Source organism: Fistularia commersonii, chromosome 3 (genome assembly GCF_037954325.1).
Source record: "Fistularia commersonii isolate RoL2024-O1a breed Wild chromosome 3, RoL_Fcom_v1.0, whole genome shotgun sequence".
Taxonomy (NCBI): domain Eukaryota; kingdom Metazoa; phylum Chordata; class Actinopteri; order Syngnathiformes; family Fistulariidae; genus Fistularia; species Fistularia commersonii.
Genome location: NC_141286.1, coordinates 2,558,965 through 2,564,964, shown reverse-complemented (window position 1 = coordinate 2,564,964; position 6,000 = coordinate 2,558,965). Strand labels below are relative to the sequence as shown.

The 6,000-nt window shown below is 36.8% G+C and overlaps 1 protein-coding gene across 1 annotated transcript in view; it reads left to right on the top strand.

Annotated features, from left to right (window-relative positions):
• Positions 1 to 4,504: 4,504 nt before the first annotated feature.
• Positions 4,505 to 6,000, top strand: part of fat3a (FAT atypical cadherin 3a) — a 206,365-nt gene continuing 204,869 nt past the window's right edge. Inside the window, exon 1 of the mRNA XM_086141306.1 lies at positions 4,505 to 4,707. The gene's annotated coding sequence lies outside the window, so the exon portion shown is untranslated. The remainder of the gene's footprint in view (positions 4,708 to 6,000) is intronic.

The following is a 6,000-nucleotide window of genomic DNA, read 5'->3' as shown; positions in this document are numbered from 1 at the left end:
CATATATATATGCATATACATTTACATACACACACACACACACACATATATATACATTTACATATGGATATGCATATACATATACATATACATCGCTAAGTTAATGTATTTGTAGTCTGTTATCCTGCATAATTGAAATGAATATAACTGTTCTTTACCGCCTCCTGAAGAAATTACAAAGCCTTTTTGCTGCAAACCTCAAGGAGCAAAATGACATCTTTTTGTTGCTCAGTTGGTTGGTACAGTAGCTGTTCGAGTTTTGTCTTTGGAGACCTCGTCTAGCGGGCTGTGTGGCTCAAAGAAAATAATGATTTTTTTTTTATTCACTGTTATTTTGGAAACTGGTGTTACAAAGAGTAGTTTTTGCAAAAAAGGCACCACTCAGTATCAGGTTTTTAGTCACAAGGTTCCATTAAAAAATTGAGCTTTTCTGTGTTTGAGGATTTTAAACAATTCAAAGAAAATAAAAGCGGCGCCATCTGTTTCTACCTTAAATACCAACCATGAATTGTAGTTGAACTATTTCTAAAATTCTGTAATTCTGCAAAGAAAGTATGTCAACAGTAATTCAAGGGTGTTGAATGGAATTTCATAGCCAAACATCTCAAACTGGACCTTGTTTGACCAGCACGATGTCCTGAGCGTGCAGGAGATCCAGACCCGAATGTGGACGAGAGGTCAGTAAAACAAAAAAAAAAAAAAGAAAAGGACACATTCTTATTTTACAAACTAAACACGTCTTGCAAGGTAGAGACTTCCCTTCCTGAGCGGAGACACATTAAACTTGTACAAACAGGACCAACATTCACAAAAGGCCAGGAGTCGAACAAAACATGGCACAGAGACAAACAGAAATCTACAAATCGTTGTAAAAAAGTCCGATACTAACTCACACAGAACCAAGAATACAGAATAAAAGAGGGATTAAATAAACGAAAACGATAAAATAAATGAAGAGAGTAAAATTTATTGACGAGAGCCTTAATAAGGTTATTTTATGAAGTGCTGGAAAACTGCTATATTGCTATCTGGTAGCCGGAAATGAAAAAAAAAAAACATATTTTGATAACATAATAATTTTTATTATCTGTAATAACATCCCCTGCTGTTAAAATGAGAACCCGCTTTTTATGTCGGGAAAAAACATCCCGGTAAATCTCATTTCAATGCATATTGATATAAAATTATGAAATAGATGGTTCAGAGGGTCAATTTCTACGCTGCTATGACCGATGGTGGACGAGATGTTTGCTCTGGTAAATTTACTAACACAAAAGAAAAAACAAAAAACAAACAAAAAAACTACACAACAGCAGCAAAGTCAGTAAAACCGCTTCACCCTCTTAAACAGCAGAAATCATTAGTATCTTTACAATTACATTAATGGGCTTTGTGAATTAAATTGAATTAAATTCATGGGCTTTGTCTCTATTAGTAGATGAGACTGCAGTGTCACTGCAACTGTGATAAAATGATAAATTAGCCGATATTTCCCAGTTAAATATGACTTATAATTACAAATATAAACAAAAACACAGAAATCAGGGACGCAAATTGATCTTTAAAATCTTGTCTTGCACAATAAGTGCACTAAAGCCCAGTTAAAAATCAAATATCCCATTGATTGCATGAGGATATTGAATGTGCCGATTTGTAAATTTGATCACAGGCAACATTTCTTATATATATTTTTTATGCGCCGGCCAACTAGGTATCATGTAAATTGTACAAAATGAAAATTGCAATTTAGATATTTTCAGTTTATTTCAACTTTAAAAATCATTAATGATCATATGTACGTATGTAAGCAACTATACAAATAAACTATACAAAAAAAATAAGGAGTTTCTAAATGCAATATTGATTGAAAATACTTATTAAAATATTAGAAGAAAATAGTTTGGCGAGCCGGATAAAAAACGTAAAACGTCTGAGATCAGAGAACCCGCCCGTAAAATTTGACCAATTTTAATCTTACATATTCAGTGTTCTCCTTAATAATCAGACCGCACCATTGTTAGCACATTAAAACTACTCAAATGACATCAAATTGTGTTATTTGACAGAACATGACAACCATATCAGATACATGTACAAAAAAATGTATTAGTCAGAGTCGCCACAAGCTAAAACGATTGTCCGATGAAAAGATCTTATTCGCTTTAGACGCAACACCCTTGAAATAATAACGTAAGACTTCATTGAACGTTCGACTGGCATCCGATGATTCTACGACTTATTACATACATAATAAAAAATAATCATGATGAAAACACGTGATTTAAAATCAGAAATATTGGAATGTTCGATTTTACCAGAAGACATTCATAATCCCCGTCCCTTCGAATCCCGGCTTATTTTTATTTTCTCAAAAACTACTTAAGTGTAAATCGGGGGTGGGCAAACTACGGCCCAAAGATCGGTACAGAATTCATACTTGATGTGAATGATTGAATTGTTATTTCATTTTTGGAGCTACTTGAGAATTTTTCTTATCTTAATAACACAGAATAGCTTTGTGATTTAGCCTTTACTGCGGACATACTGACGTGAAGCGATGAGGGAATAAAAACGGTTTGTGCATGAAATGCAAGCAAACGTCAGAGGTCAGAGGTCAACGGACTCAAAACAATGACCTGGAAACCAGCGAGGCTAAAAACTTTTAAGCTCAGATTCTTTATATCTGAGTGCAAGTGCAAAGTCATCTACGATATTAAAAAAAACAAAAACAAAAGGACATGTCCAGAACTTGGGTAGATAAACAGAAGTGGCTCATAAATAACCTTCAGCCGTGTTGGATTTATTTTCACGGCGTCAGTTTTTTGATAAAAACCTGACGGTGACGGGTTCCGTGGTCGTCTCTTGTTAAATACAATTTGGGGAAGAGGCAAGATGTGAATTTCCTAAGTGTCTCCTTCACGCCGATGAATATCATGGCAAACCAATAAAGTAACTGAATTGAGTCAAGAAAATAAATGAAATAAGAGTGGGAAATATTATTTTTTTTCTGTTATTATTTATCAAGGTCTCTGAATGGGGTTGTCTTCAAAAAGGAACACCAGAAATCTGACATACCACCATTTCATACCACCTTTTAAATATTTTTCTGCAGTTGGAACAATTGGAAATGCAATTATCCTGTTGTGAAAACACACATTGTAAAAATACACAATGTGTATATTTGCTTAGGAAGTGAAGGGATGAATAATTGTATGTAAGCATCCATACAAATTTAAAAAAAAAATAAAAAGGAGTTTCTAAATTCAATGTCGATTTGAAAATACTTATTAAAATATTCAAAGAAAATAGTTTGCCTGGACGGATAAAAAAACAAAACGGCTTGCAAAGACTGATCAATCACTCCGACAACATTTATTTTAATTATTTTAACCATTATCGGTTCATTTTACTGATTCATGTAAATAATCATCTATCGCAGAAATTCTCATATATATTTCTCCAAAAAATAAAGGGAACAATTAAACAACACAAGTCAATCACACTTGTGTGAAATGAAAGTGTCCACTTAGGAAGTGACACTGATTCATTTTCACTTTTTTTTTTTCACATTTTCACATCAACGTTGGAACAGCCAATGTTGTGTGTTTTTACACTTTCATTTCCAAATCCAGACCTCCAAGGGTTCAAACATTAGATTTCAATCGATAATTTTTGGGTGATTTTGTTGTGAACGCATTCAACTATGTATTTATTAAGAATATTTCATTCATTTAGTGTTCCCTTTATTTTTTTGAGCAGTGTATATGAATAAAAAGGACCAAAAAAAAAAAAAAAAAATCTAATTTTTACAAAGAAAATGTCCAATCAGAATTTTGCATAAAAAATTTAAACCGAATAATAACATCGTTTACGTGTTAACATTTTCCTACAATCGTGCTAAGGATGTCTGATACTGACCATTTAATGTATTGAACGGATTAAAATGTAGGAAAGAGTTTTATTGAAGTCGTGGCTTCAGTTTCGACACACATAACAATCTTATATCTGCAGAGTTTTGTTTTTTTTTTATATATTTTTTATATTAAGCGGTCTTCAGCCTGGCTTTCATTTCAAGCCAAAGCTGCAACATATGGATTTATTTCTAATTAAACTCTTTTTTAAAATGTGACCATTATCTTTTTGTTTAAGTTAACTAGTGTCTAGCATGGTCGGTTGATAATTCTACGTTAAAAGGGAGCGGGTTCCTCTCTTATTTTTACATTTCCAAGCTGATTTTCTCTTCATCTTCAAGTCGATTATTCCATTTCCAGATATTTTCCGCCGGTGTTGAAGCTCCTCGCATGTTAATAAAGTCCTCTCTTCAAAAAAAAAAAAAAAAAAAAAGTGCATCTCTTGGAATCCCCGTTTATATAAATTCAAGGTTAATTTTAAAAAAAAAAAAAAAAAAAAAAAAAAAACGACAGGTAAAACAGAAAAATCCGTGCACTCTCCGGTAGGCTGCGCTGTGCCCGCGCACCGGCTGCGTCGGGAGCGCGCAGCAGAACAGGGAAAGAGAGAGAGAGAGAGATGGAGAGAGAGAGATAGAGAAAGAGAAAGAGAAAGAGAGAGAGAGAAAAAGAGAAAGAGATAGAGAGCAGCCAGTCTGCAAGCAGTCGGTCACAACGGCTCCGCTCCCGTGGATGATACTAACGGAGTAACACGGACTTTTTTTTTTTTTTCCACCGGGAGATCCTGCAGCGTGGCCGGGTGAGTCCCGCTGATAATCCACGCAAACACACACACACACACACACACGCACACACACATGCATGCATGCATGCATGCATAGAGTGTAAAGTTAGAGGTGTGCGGTTTGTGCGGGGGGTTTCTCGCCTCCGTCCTTCTTCATAGTGATGCGTTTTCTTCATATCTCAAGGTGTTTGACCCACGCTGTGCGCGGTTTTTACTGTGCCGCAGCTTGCGTGGGTCTTCCACTGAGTGTGTGTGTGTGTGTGAAGGGGGGGTTCGGAGGTGACGGCTGGCGAAAGAGCAGCCGCGGGGCTGCAGCTGCAGCTGCACGGGACGACCGAGGAGTCCGGAGCCACTGATTTACTGTTGGTGGTTTGATGGAAGGAGGTTGCGTGCACGGCGTGCAGGAGCGTGCGTGTGATCGATCACGGATAACTTCGGCGTGAAAAAAAAAAAAATCCCGTCACGCGTGTGCATGTTAATGACCCCCCCCCCCCCTCCATATATCGCCTTGCAGATGAGGTTCAGAGATGCAATCATACAAGCAACAACTGTTGTTTATTTTATTTTATTTTGTTTTTAAAAAGGTCCCACTCATCATCAGTGGAAACAAGTGTGCGTGCACAGAAGCGTGCACGCACGGTGAAGGTTACCAGTAGTCTCCGGAGGGCTGCTCTCAAGGCAGGGTGGAGTCATCTTTATTGTCAGGTTTCTGCAAAAGCCATCATCGGGATGCAGGAAGGTTCAAATGAGAAGGGGTGGGTCGGGAGTCCAAAGACACACACACACACACACACACATGCACACACACACACACACACATCTGGCAATGTGCACCCCTCTCCTCCTCTCACCTTTCATCAGACATTTGGCCAAACAGCTGTCCTCTGTGAATGCTGCTTGTTCCAGCTCCTCCTCCTCCCTGGTCCTTGGTGTCCATCCTCGGGCAGCTCATGGAGAATCTCTGGATCTTTATTATGCAGATTATTTACCAACTTAAACTTGTTGTCGGTTGAAAACAGTCCAACTAGATTTTTTTCTTTGAATTATTACACGTGCGGCCTTATATTTGTGTCCATTGTGTCGTGGATGGTATGAATTCAGATACTCAGAATCCATGTATGTATGTATATATATATATATAAATACAGGACTGTCTCAGAAAATTAGAATATTGTGATAAAGTTCTTTATCTTCTGTCATGCAATTACAAAAAGAAAAATGTCATAAATTCTGGATTCATTACAAATCAACTGAAATATTGCAAGCCCTTTGTTTCTCACTTGTAAAGCGTCTTTGAGTGTCATGAAA